Source organism: Hermetia illucens, chromosome 2, assembly GCF_905115235.1.
Source record: "Hermetia illucens chromosome 2, iHerIll2.2.curated.20191125, whole genome shotgun sequence".
NCBI classification, from domain to species: Eukaryota; Metazoa; Arthropoda; class Insecta; order Diptera; family Stratiomyidae; genus Hermetia; species Hermetia illucens.
Genome location: NC_051850.1, coordinates 190,343,516 through 190,359,979, shown reverse-complemented (window position 1 = coordinate 190,359,979; position 16,464 = coordinate 190,343,516).

Sequence of the window (16,464 nt, the reverse complement as noted above, 5' to 3'; positions counted from 1 at the left end):
CATTTTATTTATTTTTACTTTTAATTGCTTTGCACACAAATATCGATCGAATTTTCGCTAATGAATAGAAAAATTGACTTTATTGTTTCAACTTGATTTAACCTCTAGAAACACCGTGGACATCCATAGTTAATTGAAAACTACTAATAAATATCTATCAATAGTTTGTAAAAATTATGTTATGCAAATGATAAAAGCTGATTTCTCCTAGGAATTTTTATTTTAAATAAGCACAACCATTATCATCTTTCTTCATCCTAACCAATCCAATCCTAACTTAATAAGAAGGGGAGGCAATAGGATTTCTTTTAATTGACGAGGGGTTCATAAATGCTATTTTTAACTACAAGTTTGAGATTACTGAGATCCAAGATCGTTCTTTGCCAATTTTATTTTTAAATAATGATTTCTTCTGTTCCTAACAACATAACAATCTCACAGCAGAAACATTTCCTTTGTCCTTGCTTTAAATCCTTTAGTAACGCCACATCTTTTAAATCTGCAGAAATTAGCCATCAAATATTTGGTACTCTGTTTCTTTTTAAGTAACCCCTCGTGCTTTCGTAAAGTTCTTCATGTGGACAGTATAAGCAATGGAAACGGACGAATTTTAATTTATTATTGTAAAGTAGTAGAGCTTCAAAGCTACTTTTAAAGAAATATGTCAACAGTCTCCACTTTTGTGAAGGTGATTTTGCTTTCGGAATAAATTTAGTCACTATTACTGTCTATCACGGAGCGTACATATTCTTATCTCTTCGTTTAATGATATCTATTCTTTACGATTAAATACTAACGGATCTGCTTGATTTTAACAGCTTCTCACCGACTAATTTAGATCTGATTGACTAGAGGAGAACATATCAGCCAAGTCAGGGTATACTTTATCATTTTCTTGTGAACTCATCTAGGGAGTCCTTTTCAGAATTGAAGACCCATGGAACTGCAGTATGAACCTACATGGTGGTAAAAGTGCGTAATATTATAAAGCCAAATAGAAACTTTATCAGAATTGGTTGTGGAGTTTCCAGCATTTCGTTCTTCTAGCAGTAGGGGTGAAAATAGTTTAGTTATCCACTGGAATTTTTCATTTATATCTCATCGCAAAGCTCGAATCGGGGGTCTTCTGAATGCTCAGAGCATTTGCTTACTTCCAATATATATATATATATATATTATGTCTGCTCTTCAGTCTTTACTATCATAGTCTATATTTTCTTATTGTTACTTTTTACTATTTCATATTCTTAATTATAATTAAAATGAATATCATGGACGTATACAGTAGCGAAATATTCAGAAAGGCGAATAACATGCTCCAAGTCAGATGGTTGACCATTGACTACTTCATCTCACATATACTCACAATGCTTTCAAATCCAATATTGCAAAGGGGCCAGAAAATGACTTAAATGATTTCTAGGTCAATTACTCGTGTTAATAATACTTTTCATTGGAAACCAATGAATATGCCTCTGAAGAGCGTATATTGATACAATTGTTTTAACCGGACTATCTGCGATAAGCGCGCCTGTCTAAGGGTGTAGGGTTATCACTCCCTTAAAATGAAATAAACAAACTGGTTAGTCTTCTGCAGTCTCCAATACATATTTTAGATAGTATATGGTTCAGGAAGATTGATATCCTGAGGCGGCAGACAACCATATTCTTATCGGGCAGAAAAGTTAAGAAAATAATAGTGGAGTAATACGCTTCGAGTTCGAGTATACCCTTCCACAAGAAAAGAGATTAATTTTTAAACAAATTCCACATTCATAATTTTGTCATGTTGAATTTTGAAAACGAATTCGTTGATGACTTTCAATCAATTTATTGTAGTACTATAAGCTATATCAGTATTATATAATATCAAGTAAAGCATTATTATCATATTGATTGCGGAACGTTTCGGAAGGCATTTATTTATGAAGACAGCAGAAAGTTTGTAGAATATTCTTTGTTATTACTTATCATGAAGGAACTATATACATATTTAGCACAAATTATATTTGAATAACTGAAATGAAATGAAACTGTGTATGTATTCACCCACCGGCTTTACATATTTTCGAACAGAAGCAGATAAATACCAAACAATGTAAACTATTGTAACTTATTCTACCAAATATTCCTCCTCTTATTTGTTAGTGCAAACATATCACCTAAATTTATTTACAATAGATGCACAAAATAGAACGAAATCTTCAAAATACAATAATTTCGAATGCACAATCCATAAAATATAGCAAAGCCCCATAAAAATATAATATAAATGGAATGGTTGAAAAAGAACTTTCTCTTAAATAATGTATAATTCTCAAGGAAGCCTTTTCCGCATATTTGCTGCCGCTGCAACTCAAATGCTTCAATGTCAGCATCTCAAAATCCTACCTAACGATAAAACCAATTAAATAGTCTAATTAGTGAACAAGAATATCATTATATATTTACATAGCTATCTAGGAATCGCTCATTATATTGGCAAACTCTTGCATTGATCACTTTACCAAAAATAGTCGATGGAATATTGCATATTAATTTAGTGGAAAAAGAAACATAAGTTTACAGTGTAAGGCAATATAATTGTAGTCAACAAGAAAGCATATATATTTTATTATAACTGAATGAAATGTGAAATTAGACTCTAAACAAATTAATGATTGAGGGAGAATAAAAAATAATTTTTATAACATTAAATAAGCTACGGTAAAATATAAAGTAGACACCCTTAGGAAGCATCCTGGACCGAGTATATGCATATGTAATTCTACAGATTAGGATTGTACTATAAAACTACCGATTGCTGAAATTTGAGTAAAGAGGAGGGTGAACTATTCTCAATTCGCTTGAAATATGCAGAAAGAAGCATAATTAGGCTCTATTTAGAAGATTGAGATCTCGAAATCCATCACCTTCAAAACGGTTTTCTATTTATATTGGACACTTTACCTTCTATTGCCACCTAGGTCTTCCACTTTTGTTAACTGGCTTGGTATTTCTCAAACGGATAAAGATCTTCCTTAGACAACAATCACATGTGGACAAATACTTCACGACCATTGAATTTGACAAATTTCCTTCATTTTTAAGCCACACAGCTCTGCGACCTTTTTGTCAATTTATGAACAAACCAAAATTCATTGTTGCTACTTTCTACAAGGCCAACAACTTATTTTACGGTGTCATTCACGATGACAACATGTTTCCCTTTTACACATGACTCCTGAATAACTAAAACTTATCAATGATTAATATGTGACCTCCCCACCTTCCAGTTGAACCAGCATGTCACATTTAAAGCGAAAGGAGAAAATGCAGCATGTCCTTCTTTTTACTCATATTTCAACAAGAAGTTGATAAACAAACCAACTTTTTGCCATTTTGAAAACGCTTAAATGAATATTAAGCCCAAACCGCAACCAAATCAAAACAAGATAGTCAACTATAGTATTTAAATTAAGAAGAAAACTAACCAAAATACAACCCGCAAATACATTTAATTCCGTACTATGAATACACATGTATTAACTAGTTAGGATATTGAAGAATATTTAAACATGTGAATGTTATTATCAAGCAAAGTTTATTTTCTGTATTTACAATGGAATAATATTTCAACAAGTGCTATTATTTTATCGTTATATACATATATGTGTTAATCTGCTTAATTTGCATGCATTAAACGAACTTTGAAAAAGCCGAACCCTATTTCGAAGGGATGTGGATAAAAACGAAGACAGAAAAAACTTAAGTACGAAAAACTGATGTATACCATAAAACGTCGGTTCACAGTATTTTCACTTTGCTACCCTTACGTATTCCCAAATTTATCCAAAGCTTAGTTAGTATCCTCAATGTCCAGAAGAGTTGACCAACGATTTGACTATGGTTACTACTATTATGAAGAAAATTCAACCTCAGCATGTAACCAGCCTCTAGTAGCTCCGTGGAACCGCGCTTGAAAAAATCGCGCTAAAGAATGTAAACTTTTTAAATATCTAAACTTAAAGCAAACAAAAAGTCTATTTCAGAGTGATACTCAGACCGAACATAATATGGTACTTCAGATAATCAGTCCCCTATAAAGATATGTATTTACTGTTCAACGTTAATTTTAGGTAGCCCTCTTCTACCTATTAATGTATAAGTATGTTTAAATAATTCGCAAAGGGCGTCTACTAGTCTCTTAAATACAACATACTTTAGTTGGTGTACTGACATTTACGTTGGAAAAATATTTATTTACACTATGCGCGCATGAAGCAAAATATTTAAAAGTTCTCTAAATGTGTTACATGTTTACGGAATAAAGCTGCTCAAATTTTATGAATAAGTCATCTGTACGGAATATTCTGTTTTTATCAAATCATTGCTATCTTTTTATGTGGAAAATTGCAGGAAATACAAATTCAATGTGTTTAAAATATTGCATGTTCCTTATTTGTGGATTTCACTCATATCTGTTAAGGTGTTTGGATCTTCTCCGCTCGATAGGTTAGCTTTTAGCGGAAATGATATGGTAAGTACATTACCTTTTGGTAGTATATGCGTCAGGAGGGAGTGGATTATGCCAATGCCTAACTACACTGTATTTACAGCCATCTACAATCAGAAGGAAGAGGACTCACAAGAGGTAGTTGCTTGTTTGGAACGGTGACATAGATACATTGAGTGAGTCTTAACTCGCTTGGGAATACAAGTAGATGGACAACGCAGCTCATCGAAAACTTAGGACTTAGGCTGATCCGAAAACACTCTGTGATAATTTCATTCCTTAACTGCTAAGCGGACATGGTTGTTGAACGGAAGTTTGGCCGGTTTTCGAGATATCTGTCTCGGGAACGTGTATTGTCACGATGGTTTCCTTGTGTTGGGTCGAAATCGAGTTCCCTTCGAAGTGGTTGACCATTGCACGTCGATCAATGTTACTAATAGACGCGCCAATCATTGCCGCGGGAGCACTGGTTGACGTATGGTCCGGTCGAGTGCTCAAAAACACCTGAGCAGGCACCAAAGTGTGTGAACTGCGGGGGCAATGACCACCCCGCAAACTATAGAAACTGCCCAATGTTCGTCCGAGTTGTGGCGAGGAGAAATGCTCAAAAACGAGCACCACCTACCCGTCCCATTCCGACTCCTAGGAAAATTGAAAACCCTGCCTTCACACGGCCATCTGTGTCCTTCGCAGACACCGTGCGGAGCAGAAACCCGTCCACGTCAGCATCCCAACACCCAAAGCCCGCGAACATTTCCAACCCCGATTTCCTCGAGTTCGCCAGGAAATCGCAGGAATTCCTGCAAATGTTCAACGCGATGGTCGGTATTTTAACGTCCAATAATGGATGTTAAGATCATCGAGTTGAACATTAACTCGATCATCGGCCGTGCCCGCAGGCACGAACTCGAGCTATTTCTTGGCGAGCATAAACCCCACATAGTGCTCCTGTGTGAAACCAGGCTGCACTATAGACATAGACCCATTTTCCCCAAATTTCAACCTGTACAGAACCGACCGTCCACAGTCCAATCCACTAGGCCGAGACACCTGTGGTGGAACGGCCATCCTTATTTCCGATAAATTCCTTACCAAACAACTGTTCCCGCCGCCCAATAGCTTCAAATCGATTGAGGTTACCCTTATTTCCTTTGAAACCCAATCATCTCTGGTCTTCGTAGCTGCTGTCTACTGTCCCGACCAATCCTTTGATACCCATGACATCCGTTCGATCCTATCCTACTGTGCCGCTCAACCGAGAGCAAACAAGTCCTGGTACATAATTATAGGGGGAGACCTCAACGCCAGGCATCCGTCATGGTTCGATGTACGGTCGAATCGGAACGGGGAAACTCTCCACCGTTTCCTAACCACCTCCAATATCAATATTAACCTCTCCCACTTCAGCCCTGCCCTCCCTTCATTTAATTAAATTTACTACCATTCCTACCTTGACCACTTCCTAATCAGCAGCAACCTTACCATCAAACCCAATCCAAATACTTATCCCTTCCTAGAAACAGCCCCCGGTATCAGTGACCATGATGCCGTGGTCTTAGAGGTTTCACTCCTCGACAGAGCCACCAGGTCCTCACCCACTTTAGTCCCTGACTTCCAGAAGGCGAACTGGAAACTCATCAACCGCACCCTTAAATGCAGACTTGAACCTCTCCTCCTCCCTACCAACGAAACAGTTTCCAACGACACTATATTGGACAGTTCGTCAGTACACTGAAGCAATTCAGCAAGTATGTGACGAACTGATACCTTCTCGGTCCCTTAACTACCGCAACCTTATTTCTCTCCCTGACGATATCCTCGAGGATATCAAGTACAAGCGTACCCTAAGGCGGAGGCTATTTAGAAATAGATACTCTCCGCAATCCTCGCCTCTCCGTAACGAAATCCTTTCCCTTGACAGGTCAATCCGCAATAGCATTTTAACACTTTATACCAACCACCTCCACAAACGCCTCTCCAACATCGAACTGAACCCTGATACCTTCAGGGAACTCAAAAAAAACTTGCCCTCGTCTAGGCAAGCCCTCCCAGCAAACCACCATCCTCCCACAGAATATTTCAACTCCCGAAAAGGTGAACATCCTAGCCGACCACTTCCTTCAAGCGCACCATTGCACCCTCCACATTCGCGATCAACACTTCGAAAGTGTTGTGAGCGAATCCATAGAAAAACTACAATCCACTACAACTTTTTACCAACCCAGTCCCAACCTAACCCTATTCACTCAACCCCTTATCCATCCCGATGAACATGATAATGTTTCTCCCATCCACTTTGTCAGCCCAAGTTCAGTGGAAGCCGCAATTGCAGCCTCCAAGAACAAAAAATCAGTGGGTCTCGACAAAATCCCCTCCATAGTTTTGAAAAAGTGCGCCCCCAACATTTCCACTACACTCTCCTCGATCATCAACCACTGTATCCTTAACGCTCACTTCCTCACCGAATGGAAAAATGCTCGCATAGTTCCCATCCCAAAAAAGAACCTTAATCCGCTCAATCCCGATAGCTACAGGCCTATCTCTATCCTTTCTTCCTCCACCAAAATCTTCGAGCGGATTATCAAATCCCTCATAGACGACCATTGCACCTCCAACAACACATTACCAGAATTCCAATTCGCCAACAGAACTAAACACTCGGTTGAGCACGCGCTACTTGTCCTCAAGACTGATATCCTCGTGGGTATCAATCGGAGGACACCCACCATAGCCTGTCTCCTTGACCTAAGGAAAGCTTTCAACTCCGTATGGCAATACGGACTCACGTACAAGCTATCCGAAATCCTCAATTTCCATCCGCACCTCTGTAAGCTAATACTTAGCTTTCTAGATGGGCGGAAAGCCCTAGTGAGCATCCAGCAGCACCTTTCCTCGTCCTATACTTGTCCAGCCGGCATTCCCCAGGGTTTAGTCCTGTCTGCAACCCTTTTCTCGCTGTTCACCGCAGACATCCCCAAACCACCTCCATACCCGTGTCCCATCCAAAACCTCCAATACGCGGATGACCTAATCATCTACACGGCCACCAAAGACATCTCCCGTGGTGAAGCGCGTCTGAATGCTTATTTGGACGAACTTTACCACTATTTCACCCGTTGGAAACTTTCCCTAAATCCCGACAAGTGTGAGACCATCGTCTTCCATGGAGACATGAGGATGACTCCGAAGATGTGGAGTGACACTAGATCACTATCACTCACAATCCACGACCAGCCCATTTCCACTGTTAAAGAAGTCACCTACCTCGGGGTGACAATGAACTCCTGCCTCTCCCACGTACCTCACATAACGAAGGCACTAGGCCGTGCAACTCGTGCCTTCCGGTCCTTGTATCCTATCCTTAAATACAACATCCCGACTCCAAGAAAGGTTAAGCTGTTTTGCTATAAACAGCTTATCCGCCCACTCCTCATCTTCAGCTTCATTTTCTGGTCCGATTGCTCCCCATCCCAAATGGAGCGACTCCGCCTCAGAGAGCGCAGGATCTTTCGCCACTGCGCCAACATCTTTAAGAACGAGGACCGCTCCAAGTACATTTCCAACCAGATCCTCTATGAATCCTGCCAAACCCCACGCATCGACGCCTTCCTTGCTCGTCTTGCCCTCTACTTCCTGGCCAAGTGCCAAACCCATCCCAATCCTCTTGTCACCAATGCCATGCAGATCGAGATCGTTGAAGATAACCTTCTCCAGACTCATCTGTTCCCTCAGATCCTTTTATCCCTCCAGTCTCAGAACCGTCTGTAACTAGCTGCGTGTACCGTCGCATACAATTAACTAGAGGAGTAAAAAAATGAAAATAATATTATCTAGTTCGTTCTAGTTCTAGTTAATAATTTTCAACAATATTTTTCCTCAATTATAACAATTATAACAAATGAGTTTCACTTTTTAGATTTTCCAGATTTAGATTATCCAATAGTTTATAGCTATCAGGAGTACTCTCGTTTCATATGTAAGCCATTAATTTTTGTATTTCATGTTCACTTCTATCACTGCTTATCTTAGTGATATCTTAAAATGCAGTAAATTCACACACAGGAAAGAACAATTTCAATACAAAGCTACTTGGAAGTATCTCCAGATCTTGATCGACAGAGAGCGGTAAGCTGTTTGGAAGCAACTTTGTATTCATGAAGGGGGTAAGTCGCCCCGAAATATATATTCACATTTAAAGGAGTCATCCAGTGTGAAGGCCGTTTTTTTTGGCATTTTTTAGAAATTTTTTGTGAAGAACTGAATAAAGATACAAATACGAATTTTTCACCATAGATTTATTAATATCTTGAGCGTGCATGGTAATTTTTTCACCCCGATCGCATAGTTCATTATTGAAATACAAGGCAATTTATTCACCCATCTCCAAGAAAAGGTGTTTTCCTGCTGCCACGCTAGAGAAAGAAAAAAAAAAATAAACGACATTTTAACGTACAAACTTAAGTACAGTCCGCAAACGAGGATTATTAAAAAATATTAAAAGCTAAATTTTTGGTGCCGTGTTAAACTTTTTTTTTGCGAATTTTGGTGTTTTTTTTAAGGCTTCTTCAATGAATAAAAAAAAAACTACTGAACGAATCGCGATTATCCTAGTTTGCGGACCGTAGAAATATGTTCTGAATAAGTCGTGAAAATTTCAAAGAATTTTGTTGGATAGATTTTGGGCTATGGTGGCAGCCGATTTTGAACATGCAGTTTCGAGAAAAACACATTTGAAAAGTAGAATGTGATTTTTAGCCATAAAACCTTAACTGACCATTAATCTTCTATACCTAGTCCATAAAACTTAGTTTTCTTCAAGAAAAACATGTACGGCCTTGGCTTCAATTCTTGTCCTTTTAGCGAAGTCATTCGAACGTCATTCGGACCGATAAATACGAGCTTTATTACGGCGATCGACATAAATTTGGCATGTGACTTATCACGTGTTTAACACTATATTTCCGAACGACTCCGAATGTCAAAAAAATCATTTTGCTCATATATTCTACACTATATCTAGATACAATTGATGCCAAAAAAATAAATTCGATTCCGCGAATCCGACACACGGGATGATCCCCTTAAAACTGAAAATTGTAGTTTGCAGGAAGCTACCCCTTGTCTAACAAATCACTCTGCTAAACAAATTCACTGCAAGCAAGGAGTAAACAGGCATATGTATCATACTTGATGGTCGGCATTCACCCCATAGTTGTTCATTGAAATGCACTTCAACTCCTTTCAGGACTTCCCGAGAAGCTTATACTTCTCCTCTATTATCATCAACGTAGTCGAGGTGTTTGAGGAAAGATGCTATCGTCGAATGAACTTCACGTCGCCCGGACAATGCAGCATGAAGAACGCCACCGATAACAAGAAGAAATAATATCTGTGACAAGATCCATCCCTGACGGACTCCACTTTGCACCACAAACTTCTCTGAGATTTTACCTCGGTGCAGAGTGGAAGCCAACCTGTTCTCTGCCGATCAAGATCTCGAGATTTTCCTTGATCCGTTTCAGGATTATTTTTCACCGGTTGCCGTACTCAAAGCGGGTACCCTTTTTTTGAAACTTTTAAGTCTCGAATTTATAGGATTTCCGTATAATTAGTAGATCGGCAGAAAGTGTAGTTCCTTCGTAATGCGGTATACAGTTCTGCGATCAGCAAGATGGCTCTCTCTCAGCGATCAATATTAAACTTGGGGAGCCGCAGCTCCCCAATCCTGCGTAAAGCGGCATACGCAAGTCGCAAGCAAAGGTAAGCGACCATTAGATGGCTATCCCTTTAGAGACCAATATTAGAAAACAGCTATACTACTATCTATTGCTGACGCCAAGTTGTCAATCTGATTTCAATCTGATTGCTGGACCTGTGTCAACCAGTTGAAACCAAATTGCCGTAATGGCACCACCACCATTCCGGCGGTGGAAGTTGTAAAAATACACCAACCTTCCCTTATTGTCAATACAGTTGCCAAGACGGTGTTTCCTGATCAAATATCCGAGCAAGATGTTTTCAGAGCCCACCTTGGCATTCAGATCACCCATCAAGATCACAATGTCATCTTTAGGAAATCTCTTTGCGTGTAATTATATAATAATAATAATCGTTGGCGCAGCAATCCAATTGGATCATGGCCTTGAAGTGTGTTAGAACACTTCATTCAAGACCGTAACGGTACACTACAGGATCACAGTACCCTATAGGAGGCAATGTCGTCAGCATTGCGCTCGCCCGAGATTATTATCCTGATTTGACTCAGGTACTCATTCACAGCTGAGTCGACGGGTATCCGAAGTCAAATCACGATACAGATTCCACTGCTACCAGTGAGATTTGAACCGCGAGCTTCCGCTTTGTGCTCTAACCACTCAGCTATCCGAACACTTGACACATGACTAATTAAGTATGTAACGCTAACCTACGAAAATATCCGGCCTAGCCCATTAAATGGTATAAAGTGAAAAAATGGTGCATGTCAATGCTCTTTTGACATAACACGTGCTTAAACCTAAGGATAATTTATACCTTACAACTAAACAAACATAACACAAAACAACACAAAATAATACTCCGTACTGGAAAACAAGAAAATGGGAGTTTTAGGCACCGGTGGACAGGATTGATCGACGAATTTGGAGTAAAGCGCAGTCCTTTCTCTATGGTGACAGTAAACTGAGAAAGGGCTACTTTTTACTCGATTTGGACCTGTGCAAGGACAGTGACCAAAGGCGGGAGGAATGAAGAGGACTGTGGGATTGCAAGGCATGTATTGTGGAGCCTAATGGGTAGAAGGAGGAAGAGAACCTTAATTTAGGGGAGAAGTTAATGATTACAGATATAACGTATTGTAGAGGCTAATTAATGTTGATTATCTTAATCTAGACTAGGAAAAGAAAAATAATGAAAAGTGATCCACACCGGCGCGGAGATTGACTGCCGGAACATAGGCCCTACGCGGCTAGCTTCTGTGAAAGCCGGAGGAGCTTTGATAAAACGAGGGGATGAAGGAGGGAGGGGAGGCGCGATGGTTTAAAGGAGAATTACTGCCCGAGAGGAAAGCCAGCCCTGACACGTAGTACCTCTGCTCGCGTAACAATGCATTGCTCTTAGCGAGATTTTTTATCAGCGGGTTAGGGTGCGGCAGCCACCTTTTCAGTCTGACACGCGACAGCTTGATCATATGCGGAATTATGGGGCAAAGCCTGGAGAGGTCATACAGGAGAGAGTCTTTGTGAAATTTTAGGTTTGGCGTTCTGTATTTGGCCGTGCATTTCCTGAGTATCGTCCTTTCGAAGCGTTGGAGAACTTCTGCTACATACGGTGATATGGTAGCTCATGCTGGGAAACCATAGGTCATAATTGGACGAATAAGAGTTTTGTAAAAAAGGGTTTTGGTAGCATGAGAGGAAGTTTTTAAGGCAGTCGAGGCCTTAGAAGCATTGGCAATAGCAGATCTGACGTGAGGGTTGGATTTAAGTTTGTTGTTGAGAGAGATTCCCAGGTATTTAATGTTTGGTTTCAGCTTGAGCGTATAATTGGCAATGCGTAAATGTAGGTTTTTACTTTCTGGCACTGTGCGCCAGTTGGCACGGCGGATAAATTTACGAGAGGGAGGGGTATATAGTGGACGAAGATGTTAAAATGTTTGGGGGCCTAGAATAAATCCCTGAGGAACTCCTAAGATTCCCGGAAAGTCGATGGAGTGAAGTCCATCGAAGCGCATGTGGCAAGTTCTGTTGGAGATGAAGTCTCCGAGGATTCTGAATAAATGGAGGGGGCAATTGGACTGAATTAGCTTGTAGAGCAAGCACTCCTTTCAAACTTAATCAAATGCCTTTTCTATGTCTAAGGCGCAGGCTACGGTGCAATGTCTATTTCTCAGCTGATTGAGGATTTGGTCTTGAAGACACTGGATTGCCTGCTCAGTGGATCTGAGGTTTTCGAAGCCGAATTGATTAAGTGGAATGATAGGGGAGTAGTGTCTATTGAGGTGACTTAGTAGGATACGTTCAAAGATTTTTTCAATATCGCAAAGAAGAGAGATAGGCCTCATATCTTTGAGATCGCCCGAGCACCCCTTCTTACCGGGAAGTGTCTGTTGTTCAGGCAGTTGTTGAAGAGGATGGCGGGACGTTCACTGATGGTAGGCGCACACTTCTACAGGACAAAGTTAGAGATGCCGCCGGGGCCCGAAGATTGTGATCCTCCTTAACCTAGAACGGAATTTTACAGCCAAGATCCTGTCAGAAACGGCTCAATTGTTGACGTTTCTGAAGCAGTAGAGCTTGAGAATCTCTAGGTTGCTTGCGCATAAATTTCGGTCTTGTATTCTTAAACTCCACACACATCGCATAAACTTTGGGAAGGACAAAAATTCCAAAAGAAGGAAGTTTGCAGCGATTTCATGAATAGCTAAAGGCCTGGTTGTATGAAACTCCAAGAGTTTGATAATGAGACGTTATTGATCAATTTGAGTAAATAAACACAGGTGCATCAACACGAGAAGTACTATATTGAAATTTCTTCAGTTCTTCAACGGCCATGCTTAACTGATATCATCTTTTCTTTCTATGGCAATGCATGGTCGTTTCGAGTGAAATCCATTAAAGGGAAATCTCCGCTGTAACTTCAACTATTTCAAATATGTGCAATCAATTAACAAGTCGTTGATAATATGTGTTTAAAGTCAAATGCGCACAGGCCAACATACATATACCGGCGAAATGGAAAAGAAATGGAAAACACCTACTGCATTTTAACTAAATTCTTCGGGTTTATATTTGTTTACCTACGCTTGAGTCATGACCAAAGAAATTGTCGCACAAATCGATGTCGCGATGATAGTGATGCAGACTACAAACTTTGTTAAACCGATTAAATTTACAAGTATTAGGCAATCAATTGCGGGAGAGTGATTGGATTAGTCTAGTCTCGTCAAAGCTCTTTGATTTGTTGTTGGTTTTCGATTCACTAAACAGTCAAATTAACATTATATAACAGCCGTTGGGTGGTGCATAAACATTCCAAATATAATTTGGTGTAAACACATGGAGATTTGGAGCCTAATTCTATATTAACAGAAAGCAAATATATGAGAAGATACAATGTTATGTCGAGCTTTATACATCATACAAGTAAAGTGAGTCCCTTCGCTAGAATCCACAATTTCGATGGAAACCTGAATTTCCTTCGATCCAAGTGTGTTAAGAGCATGAAAAAAACAATTTTTTAACACATCGTTCAATAAGTCCCGGGACTAACTATGAAAAGAACATTTTATCGGCAAAATTCTTTATTATTCATCAACATAATCTCCTTCAAGGGTTATACAATCATTCCAACGCTTCTCTAACTTTTCAATGCCATGTTTGTAGAACGATTGGTCTTTTGACTCAAAATGAGCCTCAGTAGCAGCGATCATCTCCTCATTTGAGCCAAATCTTTTTCCCTGGAGCATCTTTTTGAGATCCGCAAAGAGCCAGCAGTCGCTGGGGGCCAGATCCGGCGAGTACGGAGGATGAGGACGCAGTTGGAAGTCTAATTCGTTGAATTTGGTCATCGTTTTGATTGACTTGTGGCACGGGGCGTTGTCTTGATGAAAGATGACTTTCTTCTTCTTCATGTGTGGCATTTCGGCCTTCAAACGAACCAATAACACCATGTAGTAGTCGCTATTAATGGTTGTTTTCGACGGAGTAGAGTCCAGATAACGTTTTTCAAGCCATTGCTGAGCTTGACCAGTGTTTTTTCCCCATTAGAAAACAATGTTTTATCAACACACGAAACTCGTTTTGGTCCATTTTTTCACGATTGCAAAAGTAGCGTCAGTTTAACCACTATAGCTTTCTTGGTTATGTTTCGAATTACATCAAATTTTGACACATCTTATCTGAAGGTTGGTACTTCTGAACCTTGGTATACAAATGGCATTATTAGCGCCATTTCTACGCTAGTCCCGGGACTTATTGAACGATGTAACTCACTCCACTTCCTTTAACTGACTTTTTCATGACAATTTTTCGCTGTTTTATAATGTTATACGCCGATGTTACCGAGATTTCAGCTTCCCACTCTCCCACGATCTCTCAACGTATCTCATTACGAAAAACCCCGAAAATTCCATAATTATCCATTAACATTTTCCAAAACGCCTGTATTTGTTCTCCGCTTGAAAACCAAGTACTATTATCATGGATCTGCCTCTGGATTGAACAGATCACTAATAAAAATTCGCAAAGAAATTTTCACAACTTAATAACTATTACATTTCTTTCCGACTTCAGGATATTTACAACTGGACACATTTCTGCTCGGTTTTCAAAATAATTTTTAAGTGAGGAAGTCAGTAAATAAACTACCGCGTCCCATGCTGCAGTGCGCAGCATTTCCCTTCATCGTAGGCTTTTCTGGTTAGCTCAAAAAACAGTTTGGTAGTATCACCGAGCCCCCCGGAAGCCAAACTGCCTGTTTGATAAATATCCGCCAGTATCAAATATTGAATAAAGCCGGTTGTAGGTTACCCGCTCGAAAATCTTGCCAGTTGTATTCAGAAGACAGATAGGTCTATACGATGTTGGTTCACCTATCGGCTTACCAGTCATCGGGATCAATACAATCTTTTATATTTTCCACTCTGCGGGGAAGGACCCTTCTTTTAGGAAGTCTGTAAATACCTGTGCGAACATGCTTGGTGCCACTCTAATTACCAGTTTCAGCGCCTTGTTTGGAATTCGATCAATACGGAGGGCTACGGTATCCCGAACCCTTTTCACTGCGTTCAGGACTTGTGTGGTTACTGGAAGTATGTCTTCGGCGTTCATTGGTATCATTGGGAAGTAGTTTCCGGATGTTAGAGAAACAATGTCTAAATTATCACCCAGAATAATCTAGGGCACATAATAGGAGAGAAACTTTCGCATTTTACTGCCGACATAACCGAATTGTACGCTTCACCGCATTTTTTGCGTGCCTATTTATATTCGAGGTACTTTTGCCTATACTCTCACATCCAGAGTCACTACCACGCTATATTTGCTAGTACGGCTCTTTCCGTGGATTGCATCTTCGGCTAAGTCAGTAACCATTTCGATGGTATCAATGGTTGATCCGGCTTTATGTAACACATAATGTCGATCTGAGAGGCCTCCCAACCGGGAGTAATCTATTATAGATTACTCGCTCTAGCATTTTTCCCAGAGTGTCCAAAAGACAAATAGGTCTATAGGAGGTTGGCTCACATGGAGATTTGCTAGCCTTAGGCAGTAGAGAGCTGTTTCGGTGACGTTTAAGCAGGAGAAAATCTCGAGGAGGATTCTTCCCCTTTCATTTGTTTCTCGGTTTTCTCACTCCATTACCCAGTAATGTTGAAGTCTCCAGCAATAATTTTGCGGTTGCGATTTTCGGCGTCTCTCGCTAGTCTCTCTAGCGTAATGCAACTCTGATTTTGTCATACTCATAAAATCATGTTCACGATGCCCCATTGTTTGCTGCAAGGCTCGATTACCGGAAGCCCACACCGCAGCCTTTCCACTTATAAATGCTTCCCTAACACCTTGATGACTCTTCTGTTTGTTCGCAAACAATAGCAACATCGATTTCCTTTTCATACACTTTCTATGCTAGCAGGTCCTGGGCGGCTGGGCAGTGATTTAGATTCAGCTGGATGTCTCTCATTTACGCTCCGCTCCGAAGCGATTCTATAGGTTGAACACCCGGTTCTACTCGTTATGTGATTGCGATCGCGATCTTTGATTTCCCTACATAGACAGTGAGGGTTCTTAGTGCAGCCCTTCACCAAATGATTTCCCCCTCCACATCTTCGTCAAAGTTTGGATCTATCGGTGATGCCACCGAATTAGAGACATTTGAAACAGTTTTATAGTGGAATTTGCTCGCGTAAGCTGCACCGATGCGGACTATACCCGCAGACAGTGCCTTTGTAGTTGAAGGCACAGATATAGTTA